Source organism: Notothenia rossii, assembly GCF_949606895.1.
Source record: "Notothenia rossii genome assembly, chromosome: 3".
Taxonomy (NCBI): Eukaryota; Metazoa; Chordata; class Actinopteri; order Perciformes; family Nototheniidae; genus Notothenia; species Notothenia rossii.
This window is the reverse complement of record NC_136901.1, coordinates 53,443,192-53,465,303: the sequence shown is the minus strand read 5'-3', so window position 1 is coordinate 53,465,303 and position 22,112 is coordinate 53,443,192. Positions and strand designations below refer to the sequence as shown.

The window sequence follows — 22,112 nt, the reverse complement described above, 5'->3', positions numbered from 1 at the left end:
ACATAATGATTCATTTTACTTTCAGATGATGGGGGGGGGGGGGGGGGGGGGGGGGGGTTAGGATACACACATTCAATGTGATGGCCAATTAGTTTTAAACAAAGAGTTCGCAACATACATAGGCATAGGGGGGTGGGGGCTGGTGAACGGTATGGTCAATGTTTGTAAACACTGTGAAATGTTGACTTTATTTGATCATTTCAGTTAAAAACTAACGTTCATATTTCTCTTTTTGACAAGAGAAATATGAATATGTTAGTGGCTGACCCAGCCCCATGGTCTGAGAAGTGTACTGTTTTACCTGGCTGGACCTGTATTGTACAGGAAAAGGATTGAGCAAAGGGTGGAGTTGTCGATTCTTGTTCTATTTTCTGTGAACAATCCTCACCCTCTCAGACTTTCAGTTGCGCGCGCTACTAAAGAGACGCGCTATGGTGTGGCTGTAAGATCAGGGGGGGGGAGAGAGCTGTACCTGACGGGCCATTAAAAAACGGTAACAACGGACTATTTTTCTTCGCGGATGCATGTCAATTTATATCAATAAAAACATTTTCTAAACCCATAAAAGCATTTCAATTAATATTTGGATTCATGTCGTTACTTTGTTGAGAATGTGGCCATGTAATAAGCGGGATCATTTGCAGCGACTTGTTCCTTATGGAGAAAATAACACCCTTCAGGCAGACCTGACGAGGCTCCATTAAAATATAAATATTTTATGTGAATTACTGAGTTTAGGCACGTTAATAACGTTTGAATGAAGTTGACTACAGCATATTCATATTTGTAAGTGCTTTCATGTAAATTTGGCAAACATAAACATAAATGATCGTGGTGAAGATGATGATTAAATTAGAATTAAAAATCAAGAGCGTTTCCTCCCTTTCGTTTTTGGAGCCGGCGGGCTTCCTGATGTTTTTTGTACAGTAGTTGTGGACTAACCAACATTATTTTGTTAAATAAAAACATGGTGATGTTTTGTAAATGATTACATGTCTCTTATTTAGCACAGAGTATGATCCTATCCGTGACATATGGACCTTAACAAAGATCCGCTATACAGACATAAATCTACCGTACTGTATCAGAGTTTATTTCACATGAGCTCCAGTGTGGAACCCCACTGCTCCCCCTGGTGGATCAATGATCCATTGCAGCTGGCTTCATTATAATTACATGTATTTATCACGGGGGCGGTCTCAAGTCACGCTGGAGGTTTTCCTTTGAGCGATGGCAGACCCCGTGCCAGCCACGGCCCTTGCGTTTCAAACTGTCTGAAATGAGGTGCTACATCTGTACCAACTCCACTCAATCCAAATGTTTCCCTTTACAACGCGGTTGCCGCCAAGGCTGTCCCCTGTCGCCTTTACTGTTTGCTATTGCAATCGAGCCACTTTCCATCGTTCTTAGAAACTCACCAGCTTTTACAGGTATCTATAGGAATGGGGTTGAACAAAGGGTTTCGCTGTATGCGGATGATTTGCTGCTCTATGTCTCGAACCCTACGGCCAGTATTAATGGGATTCTTGACGTTTTACAAACGTTTGGCTCCTTTTCGGGATACAAGTTGAACATCAGTAAGAGCGAATGCTTCCCTCTTAATCTTGCGGCAAAACAGAGTCCGGCCCAGAGGCTGCCTTTTCATTTAGCCTCCTCTAGTTTCCGGTACCTGGGCATTAATATTTCGCATAGTCTCCCCTCACTTCATAAGCATAACGTTTTGAACTTGGTGAAGGAGGTTACATCTGACCTAGAGCGCTGGAACTCTCTCCCTCTGTCGATTGTAGGTAGAATCAATTCTATCAAAATGAATGTGCTTCCCAGATTCTCATTCCTTTTCAATGTCTACCATTATTCCTCCCCAAATCTTTTTTTAAGGACTGAGACAAGACTATTTCATCTTTTATTTGGGCAGGAAAGACCCCAAGGGTAAAATATTCTGTCCTACAAATGGCTAAAGAAGATTGTGGCCTTGCTCTACCTAACCTTCTGGCATACTATTGGGCGGCCAATATTCCAAAGATTCACACTTGGCACAACTCCCCAATTACCAACCCAATCTCTTCAGTCTGCGTACAAATGAAACGACTTTACACATTGGAAAATGCGTGCAATGGATACGCTAAAGTCCGATTTTGCGTGCCTATCATACGCCAACTATTCCCATTGAATTCTGAGTCCTTGTTTTGCGTGCATATGAGACGCAAATGGATACGGTCGTGTCTGAGAAGACCGGAAGCTGTGTGGTCCATAAAAACATGTTATTACTCAATATCAAGTCACGATTATTGATTTTATTTGTAATCGTATAATGTCTGACTTTTTTTGCCGTCCGTGAGGAAAATAAATGGGGCTTAGAGCCTCAAAATACTGAAGTCTGTATTGTTTTTAATCTTTTTTTCCTTCAAATTTGTTATCCTTTTCTAAATAACACACTGTTATTTACTCAACAATAACACACTGTTATCCTTGTTTTAATTTATTCGTTTGATTCTATAATATTGGGCTTTTTAGCCGTCCGTCAGGAACTGATTTTCAAAATAAAGTCACCGGAAACAGACGTAGGCCCGGTTCAAGCTCGATGATTTGGATGTTGTAGCCGCAATGCACGCTGGGATATGGTGTTTCCCACATAGCACGTTTTGTTAAAGGTCCACTGGACGCAGCGCAGTCCAATTCGAGAAGGCGATTCACCATTAAAAGAAGAAGAAGACGACGACGACATTGAACCCTCCTTGACACGAAGTTCCTCGAGGTAAACCCGTTTTCTGTAATGTAATAAAGACATTTACAGTGTTTTTTAAATGATTTCAGCTTTTGCATCACTTTACACAGCACCATGTGTCGACATACAAGCTTACGCGTGCAAATTATTTGCTAGTTAAACCGTGAACTGCTCAGTTAGCATCATTGAGTTAGCCTTAGCTAACGTCTGTCGTTTTACGGAGCTGTTGCAGTTTAAAATCAATCGATAGTAACATAGTTGATCATGTTATGACATGGTTCTTCAGTTTTTTTTACTTAGCCTGTTATTAAGTAATGGTAGCCGACTGAACCCGCTTTAAACGCATTTGTCAACCTGATTTAATCCCAAATGAGTGGCGATTTACTTCTTATAAATCATGTTTGGGGAAAAGGCATGTTAATGCATACATCTGTAAGTCTTATATGTCACTTGGTATCCCTGTTTAAGGTGATTATCGTCCATAATACTTTACTGAATCCAGATCAGTATTTCGGGTTTTTAAGCTTATATTAACTCTTCGAGCCAATCTGAGGTCTGCTCAGATATTTGTCCCATTGATATTTAAACAGACATTAATAGCCAATACACGATCCGGTCCACATAAACTGTGAGTTTAGGAGTAGGCCTATATGGATATGTAATTTATAATTTAAATCATATGTACATGTTGTGCTTTTAAGCTAAACGAATAGTGTATAGATAGATACTTTATTCATCCCAAATTGGGAAATTATTTCGTTGCAGCCCAGTGTTATTGGACATTACAAATTAATTTAAAATATGTACGAGGAATATAAAATACAATACAAATAATTTGCATAAACATCAAATATATTCATATCAACAGTAGCTCGAAAGAGTATCTGAATAATAGAAATATAAAAAAATGTGTATTACTCTATAATAAAAATCGAAAAGAAAATTATGAATAAAACTGAATATATGAATATTTACTTCAGGAACATAAGAGCAATTTAATATTAAGTACTAGTTTGACTACAGTAAAGTCTCTATCTCAAAAAACATGCATTATATCACACAATAACAGATACATTTTATGAACAAACATGATTTGAGGTTTATGATGAGAGCTAATAGAAAACATCTTATCATGCCAAAAAAAGATTACACAATACGTACTGACTATTACCAGAAATTGAAAGTTATTTATGATATTACACTGGAATTTGTGAATTTTAAAGTGCTACTAATTGAACTTTGATATCACACTTAACATTATTTTGAAGTTGAATTCAATCAACATCATTTAGATTATATCATTTGACTTTAGTAATCATACATGGTTATATGGAAGAATTTTTGTTTTGTGTCATGCCAATAACTATATTTGATACATGTGATGTTTTTGTTTTGTTCATAATGTAGCAACGATGTCAGGTGGATCCACAAAAAGACAGTGCCCCCATTGTTTGGACAAATCAAACTGCGCAAATTGTAGATGCACAAAGGTAAATATAACTATATATATATATATATATATATATGTCTACTAAAGTATTAATAATACAGTCTATTATACTGTCTCTCGGACAAAGCCATTTTCATACATAAATGGCAGTTAGTTTTGCCTATAAATATCTCATTGTTTTCTGCAAAAGCCAATACAATAAAAGTGGCGAACAAAGTGGTGACTTTTTTCTAACAAAAGCCGGAAAGAGTTTTGTCACTCCACAAATGTGCATCACAGTATAGGTGTTTTTTAGAATATTACATTTACTGCATGTGCCTGTTCCATTGAAAAGTTTGACAGTTGGTTCTTTTAAATAACAATATTTTGATTAAAAAAAATGAATAATATTTTATTATGATTGTATATGAGGCCATATAATGGACATTCATAGTGTCAATTAAAATATGAATTGCTACAAATAGTTAGATAAAGTGAATGTGGCCCCTCTGTATACTGTTAATTAGATATCCTAACTTGGTTAGCCTGCTGAATAAATGATCCGGTACATTTACTCGGTAGCATATTTTGTCTGTACAATCAGTTGAATTTAATTCATTTTCTGATTCATTTTTTTGGGAAGTATTATATTATATCATACTATATATGGTTAAAAGAAAGAAATAAACAATACTTTGTTTCCCAACTGTTTATAACTGTCTTTCTATCAGAAAAGTAAGTATGTCCTTCCTACTCCCTCTTTCCCTCTCACTTCCTCAGTGTGGGAAGATGTTGGAGCTGAAATCAAGGCACACGGCCCGTATGAAGGATTTCCGGCAGAAAGCAAAAGACTGGGCCCAAAAAGTACACCGGTCGAGAAATCAATCGAAGATATTCGATAATTCTGCCCTGGTGGTAATAAACATTTTATTTTATTTTGGTCAGCCATTGAAGGTTACTGTCCCACAACATTAGAGAAATATTAATTGAATCTATATTGTACAGGGAAGGAACAACTTTTGAAATGTCTTTCAATTATGTGTCAAGATTTCATTAACCCAAATGCATTTGCAATATTTCAATAATTAGCTCGTATAAATATAAAAAACGATACATTGACTTTAGCCCTGTCAACATTGTTTGCCATTCATCCCCACCCCCCAAAGCAATTTTAGACTAAATGTTCTGACTCACCAACCGACATCAAAGAACTAGTAGCAACGTATGGTATCCTCACGTTGCCTACGTTTAAGCCAGAAGGTCAAACACCACACAGATTAAAACCTACTGCCAACTCTCACTTACACTCTGCACCTGCATAAGAGGATTTTACTCTCCATAACAACAGTAGGCAGAAGTATGTCTTCCTCATTTCAAAAGGGACAACAAAATACATAAGGCTGTAGAAATAAAGGCAATGTTTGTGATACACTCTTTAAAACATTTTCACAACACTCTCCACTCAGCTTCATGTTGGGAATATCTGAGTAATAGAACGACCAGATGAGATAAGAAATTAAAAGACTTTGTTTGAGCCTTTGGACTGTAGTAGTTAGTTTTCCTCAAGTCCGTTTTTCTTCTTGTGCACAGATTTCCTTAAGCTATCTTATTTTGCAGACAGCTCTGCTGCCAATTCAACATGTTGAATCATCAGCAAAGGTTGTTGGGAATGGCAGAAAATGCCAATGAAGCGGGACACACCACAAAAACATGGCCGACGGCCAATGCGGTGTGGTTAAGAGGTGTCTCCTTTGGTTGACTTGTAATGTGGTAGAGTGAATATAACTTCATGGCAGATGCTAATGAATGGCAAAACAGAAATGGAACACAATTGTCTCTTTAGAAAATAGTAGTGGTGTTGCTCTGATGTTTCTCTCTGATTAAGACACACTATAGAGAGTGGACTGCCAACTCTCTTTTTTTAAAGTCTTGCCTTTTTAACACTGCCTGGAAAATCTATCTCTGTCTGTATCTATTTGTGTGATGTTTGTCTATATATTTTTCTTTGTTTTTAAGGTCGAAAAACTGAAGGCCCTTGGGTACTTTCCTCTCCTCTTCTGGGGGAAGTACCATCATAAAAATAAGAAGTGGACGGCCCAGCTCCAGTGCCCCTTCGAGCTGCCACTGGTAGCCCATGCGGTCCTGTAAAAAATGGTTTGCCTTTTTGAAGGCTTTTTAGAAGGTAGTTCACAGAACATTCATGATTCTTTATTACGGTAAGTTTAATCCTGTATTGTGTACCTATCCAGATGGATCAGATAGAAATGTAAGTCAGATAATATTTTAGACAACCGAAATTGGTTTTGTGCAATTCATTTATTCCTTTTTCTTTGTTAAACTTTAATATTTTTTGGTTAATCATATTTTCAACCCTGCACTACATCTTTAATGTCTTGTTTGTCTGCTTTGTTTAACTTCAAAGCATGGGATCCTGAGACAGAGGGTCTAGGGCAGCATGAAAGGACTGGAGAAGAAGATGACCAGACAGAACAGGGGGAGGGAAGTGAAATGGATGAGACTGAGGGAACTACTGAGATGCAGGAGATGGAGACAGAAGGGGACATAGAGACACAGACAGACAGATTATTGAGTGAAGGACTGGAGAGAGGAGAGCTGGAGGGACAGAAAGACTCAGAGGAAGAGTTTGGACCGGTGGTGTTAGGAGAGATGGAGGCAGGCAAGGAGAAAGAACAGGTGGTGGAAGTGGAGAAAGAAGAGTTTGAGGTAGAGAAAAAAGCAATCGACAGGTAGGTCTCAATATAGAATATATGATGTAGAACAATGAGGGAAATCTTGACTCTATACAATATGAGATACAGAACGGTTAAAAAAAAGTGCCAGTGTAAAAAAAAAATAGCACCACCAACTGGCCTCTAAGCCAGAAGATTTTTCACTCTTTGCTTTTCCAACTTTTTCTTAAAATGTAAGTGTTCTCGCAAGTACTTCCCTGGTTTGCAAAGCACACACCACATGACTATTGCAATTAACACTTGTTTTTTGTTTCTCTTTATAGAAAGAGAGCTTTTAAAATATAAAAAAAAATGCTTTGTGGCACATGGAGATAATCTTTGCTTCACTATGTGGTCATTTGTGGTACCCAAGAGGTGCATTATGTCATATAAAGTATGGGAAAATTATGACATGCATTTGTTTGAGGCCTTACAAATGATGTTTTTCAATTTGAAAACCCAACTTAAAAGTTTGCAAGACCATACATGATATCAAGTTTTGGATTTATGGACAATTTAATTTCATGTTTCTTTACAGTGTGTGAATATCACAGCAAACTGGACGCGTTTCCAGTGCAATCTGTGTCAAAGACACGTGAAAGTAAGGTTAGTAGCTATATTGTTTGCATGAAGTACACAACAGGTATGGACCTTCAACACAACAAACATAATAGTTTTCAATTTTCTGACAAAATTCAACAAATACATGTGGAGCTGTTCTCTGGGAGGTCTTACATTAATCCAAACATTTACCATTTTAAAATCCTGGGGGATGAAATGCAATGAAGTATTGAATTATAAATTAAAATAATTAATATTTAGTTTTTGTCCTCTCTTCTGTTTCAAAGGGCTGTAAAGAAGTGCTGGTCCATTGGCTGCCCTGCCCTGCATGGTAAGTTCAGATTTCTTGTTTAACTCAATTGTCAATAAATTGACAGTTCGGCCTAATTAATAATGGAGTGTAATGGGTACACCTGTATGTTTGTATACCTTATGTATGCCATGTGATCTTTGTAGTGTATCTGTGACTCTGGTTGTTCTACATGTATACCTGTGTTTATGTGTATTCTCTCGACTGCCCAAGGCAAATCTCTCCCAAGGGAGACAATAAATCTCTATCTATCTATTTAAGAAGTCAGTTTTGCCATGAATTGTGAGTTATTTAAGTTCATGTAATAAGCACCTGCACCATTTTAAGTTCAGAGATCCGAGAAATCAGGGTTGCTTTGTAATTATAGACTGAGAAAACTTAAAGAGGAAATAGTCTGTTAATTTCCAGGTTCATTAGTATTACGTTTTTCCTGCTTAAATGTTCAAAAAGCTCTTTATTGTTCTCCTGCTTAAATGTTCAAAAAGCTCTTTATTGTTCTCATACTGCCTGTGCTGCTGCACCTCTTTTCACCCTCTGTCTAAAACCAGAGCCAACCGCTTGGATACGTCCTGCCCCGTAGTCTATTACGTTTAATGTAGGAATTAGTTTCAGTCAGGTGTGTTGGAGAGAAACTCTGGGGGAACTTTTTCTATTAAGCTTTTGCAGTCCCTTTACATTCACAATTATGTAATCAACACACTACTGGAAATGGAAAACCCCAAAAAGCACTATTGGGCCCTTTTTAATATGTGGCATTGGTGATAGCCTAAAGAGGGATGTAGCTTTGTCAACACCTAAATCTACTGTGAAGTGTGTTTTTACTAATAATAGTTACGAAGACTTAAATGAAATGCTAAATTGTGACCAGCTTGAATGTCAACAATGTCCACTATGCAGTTATGGTCATCATTATTGTTGAAGGAATCAGGTGAACTGCTTATCATAGAATTAAAATAATGCAGTATGGTTTGGGGTGAACAACGTTTAAAACACTGCTGTCTCACAGACAACATGAAAAAAAAAAACACGCTGAATACGTTTCGGTGGTTGGAAGCTTAGCAGCATAAGGATCACCCTCAGTTTCCTTGGAAAGTCAGAACAAGAGTAGGCACTAAAGGCCCGACCGACAGGCCTAGCATCCAGGATTTGAAAACAGACCGTTATGTGTATGGCCCTTCTTAGGGTTGAGAAGACTTTTGAAAGGATTTTGTATACTCAACATATTTCAGAAATTGAAATTGAAACTGTTTTTTTTTTGCCTTGTTTTTTTTTCAGCTAAAAGAACTGGCCACCATCCTGGGAACCACACATGAATATAAACATGACAGTGTCCTAAATGTTCATTGTTGTGTTCTAAATTATGAAGTTCTGTTGACGAACCAGTTCATTTAAAAAATCTCATAAATAAATCATATATAAATATATTTGAAATCAAAATAAAAGTATTTGTTTATAAACATATGTTTCATCATTTACAGTGTTAGCAAGGCACTCACCATATTGTTCAATACGGTCGTGATTGATAAAAGTTATGATTGATAAAACTAGTAAATCTGTCAGATTTGACCCGAAGACAACAACCCAACTTTGTAGGCTGTTTTTTTTCCTCGTTGCTATTGATATCAATTAAGAAATTAACTTATAGGGACACCCATAGCTGGTCAGGGTCAGGAACTTTCCAAAAACGACAGATCTTATAGGACAAAGTTTATTGCTCACCTCTGTCCGGCAGAAGACTCTTTCAGGTGTAGATTCTGAGACCATTTGGGACTCCAGCCTCAAGTATTTTGATTAATTGATTGTTTGATGGTAGGAGATCTTTAAGGTATAAAAACATTTTATGCCTTCAGATGTGGGCTTTATACCTTTTTTAACTACAAAATACACAAAAATATACACTGAGGGTCAGGATTAGATAACACTGCTGTATTCATCCCGGTATCAGGCAAGAGGTGAACATGTGAAGATTTACCATGCTGGGAGACGTGAAGATGTCACGATTTCGTCCCTTCAAACGTGACAGTTACACGGTATTGTGAACATGGAGAGCCAGTGGGGAAATACCCGGAAGTGCCAAGCAAATAAAATAATACTTTATTCCGAGTGTGCTTGCTTTTCTCTTTGGAAGTCATCACTGTTGGGGAAATATTTTCCAAGGTCCATAACTTTGACCCAGTTTATCAGTTCAAACTGTCCTGACTGAGCACACGCACCAGTAACCTTGGCTGCTGTGCTCTCAGTGTTCTGTCTCCCTGTTCCTGCCTGTTGGATCAGCTGATAGAGGAGTTACAGATGTAGCGTTTCATTTCAGACGCCTACCCGTGCGGGTACGTGATCTGCACGGGGTGGGCCCCTGCTGAAAAGGAAAACCCCCCCGCAGGACTTGATACGCCCCCTTGATAAATAAATGTAATTTGAATGAAACCAGCTGCAATGGATCATGGATCCACCAGGAGGAGCCTTGAAAAGCTGCCACACTGGAACTCATGTGAAATAAACAGCTGATAGATCTACAGGTGTCTGATATAGCGGATATTTGTTAAGATCCATATGTCACGGATAGGATAATATTCTGTGCTAAATAAGAGACATGTAATCATTTACAAAACATCACCATGTTTTTATTTAACAAAATAATGTTGTTTAATTCACGTAGGTGTAAGTACAAAACCATCGCTATGTTTTTTCATCAGGAAATGCTCAAACAAACGATTTTCAATCATCATCCTCACGATCATTTAATGTATCGTATGTTTGCGAATTGAAATGAATGCACTAATACATGTAGTTTAATCCACGTGAGTTTACAACAATTTAAAATAATCGCTTTGTTTTTATATCACATCCGACCGGAGGAAAATGCAGCACGGCTCTCACTACCGATAATCCTAATCCCACGGGCAAACAATAATATGTACAGTGTTAATAGTTTACTGTATTATTAGTGTCTAATATTACTGCTTTAACAATCACACATTGAGTTGTTAAAATCAGACCGTTTTTTTTTTTAAACAGTCTGAATGAAACGGCAGCTCTCAGGTGATCAGGTGTGTGTTTACCAGTGTTGGGACTAACGTATTACAAACTAACGCACACAACTATAGGTTACTTACGTAACCCCAGTTCTCAGAGTAACATGAAGTGAGATGTCTCACTATGGGATGCGCCTCATCGCGGAGCAAACAGAAGCATCAATCTCATTACGCCAATCCTGATTGGCTGGTGATCTTGACGTCAGCGTCAGGGAATCCACCCCCTATAAGTGGCTTGCGCTACGCCGCATGCGTCATTCAAAATAAGCACCTCTTCTCGCTTCACCATAGCAAGGAGGGCCGTCTGGTGAGACATCTCACTTCATGTTACTCTGAGAACTGGGGTTACGTAAGTAACCTATAGTTCTCATTCATAACACTCCGTTCGATGTCTCACTATGGGATATTGTAGCTCCCGTATTGCCAGACGAGCTTATCTCGAAAGTCACCAAGACCAACCAGAACTTAACAGTTAGAGCTCTAACTCAGCAGGGGGCCCAGCACTGCATGGGCCACACTGGGAGCAGAGACGTCTAATCTGTAAAAGCGGACAAAAGTGAGCGGCGAGGACCAGCTCGCTGCTGCACAAATGTCTTGGATGGAAACACCCCTGAACAAAGCCCAGGATGTAGCCAGACCACGAGTCGAATGAGCACGCAAACCCGAAGGTGCCTGCAGACCCTGACTCGTGTAAGCCAAAGCAATTGCCTCCACAATCCAGTGAGAGAGCCGTTGCCTATGAGCCCATCTAAAACCACTGTCAAGTCCCATAAGGGCACCAGTGACCTGGAAACAGGAAGGAGCCTGCGAGCTCCCTTCATAAAACGGCAGACCAGAGGATGCTGGCCGGCCGTCTTACCCTCAAAACCCACATGGCATGCAGCAATAGCAGCCAGGTACACTTTGATCGTGGAGAAAGCTCTGTGTTTATCAATTAGGTCCTGTAGAAATGATAAAATCACTCCCACAGCGCATTGAAAAGAGGTGTGCCCTTTTTGAAGGCACCAGTCCTCAAACACCCTCCACTTACAGTCATAAAGAGACCTAGTGGAGGAAGCTCTTGCACTCTGAATAGTGTTTATCACCTTCTGCGGGAGACCCACTGCATTCAGATTATACCACTCACGGGCCAGGCCCATAGGGCCATGCGCTCCGGATTTGGGTGAAAGATCGTTCCCCCCGCCTGAGACAGTATGTCTCTGCGTAGGGGGAGCTGCCACGGCTGACCGCACAGCAGCTGATATATCTCCGCCAGCCAGTACCTTACAGGCCAGTGCGGAGCTATCAGCATCATTGTGTGTCGCCGTTCCCTCACTCTGGCCAGAGTTGGGGCTATCAGCGCCAGGGGTGGAAACGCGTACAGGAGGACCGGAGGCCAAATGTGCGCGAGCGCGTCCACGCCTAATGGTGCGTTTTGATCGTGCATTGAAAAGAAAAGCTGACAGTGAGCATTTTCTTTTGATGCGAACAGATCTACCGCGGCTCGGCCGTAACGCACCCACAGCTGGCTCACAACCATTGGATGTAGAGTCCAGTCTGCATACAGTGGTACACCTCTGGACAGCAGGTCTGCCCCGAGGTTCATCACACGTTCATACGTGCGTCGCTCTCAGAGAGAGGAGACTGCCGCAGCTCCACAAGATCAGTTTGCGTGCCAGCATGTGTAACTGGAGAGAGAGCAAACCTCCTTGTCGGTTTATATACGATTTTGTGGTCGTATTTTCCGTCCTCACGAGGACATGGTGTCCTCTGAGAAAAGGCAGAAAGCGTTTTAGGGTGAGGAACACCGCTAAAAGCTCCAGGTAATTTATGTGCGACCGCTGGAGGTCTCTGCTCGAGAGACCCCTCACCGGACGACCTTCGTAAATACCTCCCCAGCCTGTCAGACATGCGTCTGTGGTGACCACCTTCCGTGAAAGGACAGCACCCATAGGCACGCCCCGTACCAGAAAAGTCGGATACAGCCAGTGGCGCAGTGCCATTACGCATTTCACAGTAACCATCACTCTCCGCGCGCCATGACGCGCGGGGTTTAGTTTTAAAGCGGCTACCCAGCGCTGAAACTCCCTCATGTGTAACCGTCCCAGTCGTACGACCAGGATGGCTGACGCCATGAGCCCCAGTAACCGCAGGCATGATCTGAAAAGAACATGTTTGCGCAGCTGGAAATGAGCGAGGCAAGCTCTGAAAGCTTTCACTCTTTCCGCTGACAGGCAAAGTAAAGGGCACCGAGTTCAGGTGTAAACCCAGGAAGAGTACAGTCTGTGCCGGGCACAACATGCTCTTTTCTGTGTTTATTATGAAACCCAGGTTGAGCAGGTGCTTTACGAGGACTTTGTCTGCGTAATAGCCTCCTGTTCCGACTGTGCGAGAAGCAGCCAGTCGTCTAGGTAGGTTGCCAGGCGAATACCCTGTTGTCTTAACGGGGCTATCGCGGCTTCCGTACATCGTACAAACACTCTTGGACTGAGAGACAGACCGAAGGGAAGTACTCTGTATTCGTAACAGATCCCCTGAAATGCGAACCTCAGATATTTCCTGGGTGGATAATATACTGGGATATGGAAATACGCATCTTTCAGGTCGACTGATGTAAACCAGTCGTTTTGTCGCACGAGACGCAGCAGAGATGTGTGAGTGAGCATTCTGAATTTGTATCTTTTTAGATACGCGTTCAGAGCCCTCAAATCTAGTATTGGCCGAATTCCGTTCCCTCCCCGTTTGGGAACGAGGAAATACTTGGAAGAAAAGCCGCTCTGACTCCGCTCGGCGGGTATTATAGATATAGCCGTCTTTTCTAGAAGCGAGAGGATCTCTCATTCTAGAATGTGGGCTGACTCCCCTCGGGCCTGTGAATACAGAACGCCCGGGAAACGAGGGGGGGTGACAGCGAATTGGAGTCTGTAGCCCCGTGTAACTGTCTTGAACACCCAAGCAGACGTTGTGAGCATCTTCCGCTGTTCGCTCCTTAGAGCCAGCGGAGATGTCACGTCTTTTGCCCTCTGAGTCTCTACTTGTTGTGTTATGGGGCCCTCTAGTGTCTGAACACGGTGGTACCCCGATTTGACAGTCCCCACCGACTGGATGCGTCAGCGGAAAATGCTTTATCTGAGAAAACAGAACAATATTGTGACATGTGTTTTGGTGCACTTGAGGATGGCGTTGAGGCATCTCTCGAGGCAGCGGGAACACATCTGGAGCTGGGGAACCTTCCAGCTCCGTCACCGAGGGAAGAAGAGGAGGCTGTCAGGCCGCCAGCTTCTTCTTCCTCGACTGCTGGCCGAAATTCCGGGTTGGCTGCTTCTGGGCTGCAGCCGGAACCGGAGATTTTCTGGGCCAACTCGCCCTCGTCTCCTGCCTGGGCTGGGGACTCGGGGTGGGCCGTAACCTCTGCTGTTTCGGTACTTTAAACCGAGCAGCTGAGGTAGCTTGGGCGAAGGACTGCCGCTGTGAAGGCAGCGGCTGGACCCTTCGAGGAAGACAGAGGTGGAGGGCCTCGTCTTCCTTCTTCTTGGACTCGCATCTCTTCTGCATAGAAGCGAGCGCAGATCCAAAAATCCCCTCGGGAACGATGGGCATGTCCAGCACATCCTCTCTTTCCCGGTCTGGGAGGTTGGTGAGGTTGAGCCATCTAGCTCTTTCCTGCACCACTATAATTCCCATTGCCTTTCCCGTGGCCTAGACGGCGCAGCGTTGAACGCGGAGACAGATGTCCATGATCGCGGCTATCTCGTCCAGTACTGCCGGTCCAGGATTACTTGACAGATCCTCGCAGAGCTCCGCTTGGTAAGCGGTTAGCAGCGAGGAAACGTTCAAAGCCCTGGCAGACAATGCTGCGGCTCTGTAGGACCGTTCAGTCATGGTTGACTGGAACCGGTCCGCCTTTGCCGGCAGCGTGGGGTTCCTGCTCGGTGTAGTCGCCATCCTCGGGAGGAGGTGAGCTGCCACCAGCGGTTCCATCGGCGGTATGCGGAGCAGGCCGAGCCTCTCCATACCATCGCAGTCTAGGGAGGAGGCACCCTGGATTGGGGCCTTGTTGCTGAAGGGCCGGTCTCTCTACGAGACCGACACCTCATCCAACATCTCCGGGAAGACCGGCAGGAGTTGCCTCTTTGTCCTCGTTGCTTGGAGCAAATTTTTCCCCTCGTAACGGGACCTGGAGGTCTCCTTGGCCATTTCGGGCCATGGGATGTCTAGTCTGGCTGCGGCACGCTGACACACGGCCTGCAGGTCCATACTCAGACAGGGCGAAGCTGGTGTGCTATCGCCCGGGAGAGCAGCCATCGCTCCCGGCGTTGCAGCCTGAGCCGATGACATGAAGACGTTGTCTTCCTGCTCATCAGAGTCGGACAGGAGGAATCCAGAGGTTTCATCCTCTTCGTCCTCCGTATAGTCCAACTCCAGGACATCTTCTGCGGGCGAGACCATGGTGAGGTCCAACCGGGGGCCCCAGCTTGGTATAGCGTGGGGCCCCGCTCGCACGTCCCTCGCTGCCACCGAGTCCCAGCCTGACACGGCGCGGGACTCCGGTTCTGCAGCTGCCACTAATGATGAGCCCCAGACCGACACAGTGCGGGGCTCCATCTCTGTGGCGGACGCCCCCGTGTCTTGATTTCCGTCTGGTAAATCAGAGGACATGAGGGGGTCCTGACCCGACAAGCTAGCTTGGCGAGCTAACCGTCGGCGGAGGCTCTTCACGGTGAAACGGGCACAATGCCCGCATGAGCCGGGGTTGTCGATAGCCTCCTGGGCATGTTGCAGCCCGAGGCAGGACGAGCACACCTGGTGTGCGTCTGTGTCCGAAATCTCCAACCCGCAGCCGCAGAGCCGAGCCTCCGATTCCCTGGCTCCTCTGGTGTGAGGGAGAGACGTGTCCATCTTGTCCACCATTATGGCGACGTGGGAAGGACGCGCTCGTAGCAGGTGCGTTGCTGAGAAAAGAGAATCACAACCTGTCGTTAATCCGGAGAAAAAGCGACGGTGTAGATTTTATTCTCAAAGAACATTAACTGGTGTGTTAATACCTTTTTTATCTTCTACTCCTCTGGTGTGAGAGAGAAAAAGAAAAAACGTCCTCGCTACCGTGGTGTCGGTAGTGGGGGAAGACAAACTAGCAACACGTGTGTTGCTAGCTTGAAAAAATCAAAACCTTACCTTTATTTCCGAAGAAAAAACGGCGAGGTCGATTTGCAATACTAACTGGTGTGTTAGTATTAACAGTCTTCTTGCAGAAGTATATATAGAAGTAGCCGGCGAGCGCCCGTCGACCGAAGTTAGCTTGGATAGCTTGGTTCAGTCTGTGGACTGTTAAGCTAGCCCGGCTACCAATATAGAGATGTGCTCTGAAGCGAGAAGAGGTGTTTGAATGACGCATGCGGCGTAGCGCAAGCCACTTATAGGGGGTGGATTCCCTGACGCTGACGTCAAGATCACCAGCCAATCAGGATTGGCGTAATGAGATTGATGCTTCTGTTTGCTCCGCGATGAGGCGCATCCCATAGTGAGACATCGAACGGAGTGTTATGAATGAGAACTACCCTTTGCGGTAACTAATAACGTTACCAGTTAACTATTCCCATTCAGTAACGCCTTTATAGTTACTGTGCTTTAAATGGGTGCGTTACTGCATAACATTATGTGATCCAACTGAACTGAATCTCCCTGCGGATGTAATTTACAGGCAAATACAGCAATGTCCTCTCACAGTACCATGGAAAAGTGAAAGTGACCAGAGAGGAGTGATGATTGGTTAACACGGGGTAACATTTCAGGGTAAGCCAATCAGAGACAGAGTTGGGCGGGTCTTGCCTTATGGGGAAAATACACAGACACACAAACACTTGCTAAGGCTAACACTGACACATACACGGCAACGCCCACCACCAGCACACACACACTATGGCAGATGCAAGTATCAGCGAGAGCAGCAGCACATTTACAACTTGGAGATATAACCACTATTTTCAATTTGTGGGGATAAAGGACGCACAAAATATTACGGTCAAATGTAAACTGTGTGCAGGACAGAAAGCATTGTCCACATCGAATAACAGCAATGCCGATCTCCTGAAGTCGCCAATGACCCCACCGTCTCAACCACCGGCAGTGACCCAGATGGAGCAACACCATCTAAACAGCCAAAAAACGATTTTTTTAAATCGCCACATGTCACCCAGAGTCAACTAAACAGATTGATTGCTGAAAATAGTTTGTTTGTCTTCAGTGTCAGTCTGACAGTTTATTATTTATCTAATTGTTACTGCCAAAAGAGTGTAGTTCTTGTTTAATTGTTACACTGCCAAAATAGTGCAGTTGTTGTTAATGTGTACACTGTGGTGATTGACATTATTCACCCACGGATCTATGGGTTGCGGTATTGTTCTGCACGGACATTTTAGTGAACCGGACTTCCTGTTTCCGCCGGTCTTCGCTTCCCGGGCATGAAGTTGTTTACAATGGTTTTCAGATGCTAAATAAAAGTCTAGCTTGTACCTTTGATACCCCTCCTCCGACTCCCATCTCTCGGCACCACAGCACTGCCAAAAGAGTGTAGTTGTTTTTATTTCATATTGCAATACTTAGAACTTGATTGTTGAGGCCACAATAAAGATGCCTGCTTTATTGTTATTGCACAGATTACAGGTACTGAGACAACGAAATGCAGTTTAGCTTCTAACAGTGCAACAAGCAGTAAAGTGAAAAGTAATGTAGACAATCTACAGAATAAAATATAGAATTAATTGAATGATGAATAAACAGTGAGGGGTATGAATACACTAGATATACACAGCAGCCTGTGAGCAGTATTAACAGTGTGTATGAATATGCTAAGATATATAAAGTATGAAAATGGTAAGCAGTGCAAGTATAGCATACACATAGCCGTGGGAACATGTTTCAAATGGGGGGTGCTGTGGGGATGACACCAGGGCTGGTTCTGACCAATGTGCTGCTTGGCAAGATTTTAGCTGGCAATGAAAAACCTCTACAAAAGACCAATACACTGCAAAAAGAGAAATATATTGACATGGTGGACAGCTTATATAACAAGGCTTCAAATTTATTATATATTATAACATGTTTTAATTGGGGGGGTGGACTTCACATCCTCTAGGGGAGTCCGGGGGTGCCCCCCCGGGAAGATTTTTGTATCATTTTAAAGTAAAATGCTTCAATCTGGTGCACTTTGAGCGCCCAATTACAGACTGATCTAGGGGGTACAACTCTAAACACCCATATGAAAAAGATCGGTTTGCATTTTATTAATCAAATAAGTAGGTATGTGAACATTTCCAATAACCTACCATAGCCAATAACAAATACATGTAACTTATTTTATTTGTGTTGTTCCTTCATATCTTATTTTACCAGTTAACATTTATTTATTTATGTATATTTTAGAAAATCTCTCCAGTTTTAAACGATATGTTTGGTTTACTGTCCTATAGTATACATTGCAATGATTTCAAACCTGTTTTTATTTATCCTAATAATTATAAAGGTGTGCCTTGGAAATATTTGTTTACATAAATTGTGATCAAAACGTTTGAGACCCACTGAGATAACTTCGACTAAAGTGAACTATCTAAGGCCTCAGAGTCCTTTACCTCACTGAGCCTCTCAGTCTGACAGGAGAGGACCCTCCCTCCACATTATTGTAGAAACAGCTTCTTATATCCGTTAGCGCAGCAGAAGCTAACAACAATCCCCGCCGGTACCGCGGTATCCCCTCTCTCTATCTCTCTCACTTTGGCTGTGAGCTGCGGGCGCCTGCTAAGCCAACATCCCCCACTTTCATCACTTACAGCGCCCATCGTACAGGGCAAATGGAAAATGTAACCGGGGTGAAAAGGGTGTTATCTTTACTTAATTATGAATGTTGTTACATCAAGGCTGAAAATTCGTTTTTTTTAAAATGATATCTTGTGGAAGTGCAGATCCCCTGTCCTCCACCAGGGGGTGCTGCAGCACCCTCAGCACCCCTACTTCCCACGGCCCTGAGCATACATGCCAACCTTTCCAAATCCAAAAGAGTTAGGTTTGCGCGTGGCAAATGTGCACGCCCAAATTAGGTAATCAGAAGAAATGGAACCCCAGTAATCACATGTATAAACCATGTATTTAAAATATATTGCATAATTTTATGAATTTTTCAGAAAAAGTGTTAGTTTGGTAAACAGTGACATCAACGACATGTCTGGTCTGTCAAATGCCCAAAAAGTAAAAGAATGGGAGATAAATATCTCAAAGTCTCCACATTTTATTATATTTTTAATGTGTTTCTGGTCCTCTTTCAGTTGAGACAGTGTAGATGAAGGATCTGTCAGGATGTAGAACTCTTGTGTGAACATTGGATAAAGCCAGGTTCATATTCTTGTTTCATGTTGTTGACATATTAGAGTCAAAGGTTTGCACAGAGCAAAATATCTTTGTGTTGTGCCATAAATCAGAAAATACTGCATTAAAAAAGTCATTTCCTGCATTTTTATACTGATAAAGTGTGATATAAATAATGTACAGGCTTTCAGATTGCTGTAGTTCACTAAACACATGAACGACATGTTTGGTGTTGATAATGTCAGAAAAAGTGAAAGAATGGGAGATAAATATCCCCAAATCTCAAAATTGCATTATATTTTGTGTGTGTTTGTGGTCCTCTTTCAGTTGAGACACTGTAGGATGCTTCCGGAAAAGACCAAACACTGGATGTCTTTCAGTCGCCAACATGTGTTTTCGAGACACTGATATTAACGGGGAAATCCTGCAGGACTCAAATGCCTCGTCGGGGGTAACGCTGCCTTTCCCGCAGCATTACCCCCGGTCTGCACGTTGTTTCTCTTTCAGAAACACAGAGGACTACTGTTTGTATGATGCGATCACGCTGCAAACGATGTCCACCAAAAGTCGAATCCAGTGTCTATGGAGTGTCATTTTTATTTGTTATAGAGAGGCGAAGTCCCGCCCATCTACTTCCGACCCATGGGACCCCGGAAGCGGAAAATTATACATTGACGTCAATGGAGAGAGAAAAGTCATCTTTCGATCCCGTTTGAATTGTGCCACGAATGACACATATGATGTTTGTCAAATTAAAAGAACATTTTGCAAGTCAAAAAAATAAAAATGTGTCGTAAAACTGTGAAGTTACAATTTTTTTTGTGTGAAACCGCTCAGTGAACTACAGGTCTCTGGTCTCGCACAATACGCGTCACCATCACAAAGATGGCTGTCACGTTAGTAAATTTCACCTGTTTCTTTCAGAATGAGGCGAAAAAGTATAAAACGAGGTGAAAATCACTACAAGTGTGGGCATGTTGAGAGCTGTACATACACGAAAGGGAGCGGTTCTGTAAGAGCCAGCATGCGGGACCGGCTTTACAAGGTTTCAGTGAGTAATATGAGTGCAATGTTTAAGGTTAATGTCAGCTAGCTAACAAGGTACACTAACGTGTTTTGTTTTAGAAACTAGTTTTCTCCTTAAGAACTTTGTGGTGTCTGTGTATGCTGTGGATAACATTAGTGTTCACAAGAACAAGATACACTCCCGTGTTTTGTTTTAGTTGCTCTTCAGATTGAAGCGGCCAGTTCTATATCGACTATATGTGTGATCTCCTTTTTACATCTCGTTGTGTCATTTGAGTTTATTTGCTGTGTGTAGATTCAAGGATTTTGGTTATCTTGTCCAGGGATGCAAACTTGTCACCTTTCGGCGAAATTCTCCGTTTTGAATCCAAAATAGGTCGTTTTTGTGATTCCTGTAGATCTGCAATAAAAATATTTTTTGGGTATGGGAGGGGGTCTGGGACCCGGATTAATGTGCGGCCGCGAGCTTTTTTTATATATATTATAATGAAGCGCGAGCTGTGTGCTCGAGTCTTCCTGCCTGTCGGCTCTGCTCATGATGTATAATAAGCCTCTGCTGCTCGGCGATGATGGTCTAGCTTCAGCAGCTACATTACCTATGTTCGTTAATATTAACTGTGCGTCCGGAGTCCCTGTGGCACAGACTGGACCGCTGGTGAACAGCTGTTAGAACGGGCCGTTCAGGTGTTCACAATAGAGCTCCCTGTCGGAGCGGCAGAGCGTGATGTGCACTGAAAAGTTTTTTTTCTCCCGTCGCAATATTATCGTTGAGCTAGCTAACTAGCATACATTGTCACTATCTGCTAACGTTAGCTTTAGCCTTCGTTTTCTAATCGTTTTTTTCATAGGCTATAAACAGAGGTGGTATAAGTATATATCTTGTAATTGATTAAAATTAGAAGTACTCAGTTCTTGTACTTGAGTAAAAGTAGAAGTACCAGAGTGTAGGAATACTCTGTTACAGTAAAAGTCCTGCATTCCAAATGTTCCTCAAGTAAAAGTAGAAAAGTATTATTATCAAAATATAGTGAAAGTAGCGACAGTAAAAGTAGTCATTTTGCAGATTGGTCCATTTCAGAATAATATGATACGTTTTATAATGATTGATCATGAAAGTGTTCTCAAAGCTGGTAAAGGTGCAGCTAGTCTGAATGACTTTGTATACTGCAGGGTAGCTTTTGGATTTACTCCAGGTGGAACTAAAGTCTGATTTAACACTTGATTATATTTCACATCATTCATCCACATCTGTAAAGTAACTAAAGGTATTACATACATGTAGTGGAGTAAAAGTAAACCATTTACCTCTGAACTGTAGTGGAGTAGAAGTACAAAGTAGCAAAACATTGAAATACTTAAGTAAAGTACAAGTATCTCAAAATTGTGCCCAAGTATAGTACTTGTTGAGTTTATGAACTTAGTTACTTTACACCAGTGGCTATAAAGATAGAAAGACTAAGCCTTGCACAGAGGCCTGAAAATACATTTTCAAAATGCTCAACAGTGCTGCCAAAATTATTAACTGACTGCTACACAATTAAAATAAATGCTTTTTATATATTTCTATTAGATGTGACTCTATGGCGTTTCTGTTAATATTAACACTGCTGCTTTAGTTGTTCTGACTGCTAAAATCCTGTTATTCCTCATTTTAAAGCCGATATTCTGTGGGGTCAGGGGGCTCGGATCCTTGTCACCTTTTTCATACCTGATGAGTTTGCATCCCTGTTGTCAATTTGTTTGGTTATCTAGGCACAGCTGTGTGTGACTCCCTCTGGTACACTGGTATGTGTTTTCCTAATGTAGAGAGCATTGATTAATTAATAAACTACACACTGACTCTAGATCCTGACCAAATCCTTATTTTTTGATCAAATGTTTTTCAAAAAAATGTATTGTATATTATATAACAGCTGTAAATCACAGACCGGAGTCTCTGCTACTGTGGACCACGAAGGAGGGG

General features: G+C 42.2%; 1 protein-coding gene across 13 annotated transcripts in view; it reads right to left on the bottom strand.

Moving 5' to 3' along the window:
- Positions 1–22,112, bottom strand: part of LOC307034138 (uncharacterized protein) — an 83,923-nt gene that overhangs the window by 36,895 nt on the left and 24,916 nt on the right. The gene's annotated exons all lie outside the window — the stretch shown is intronic.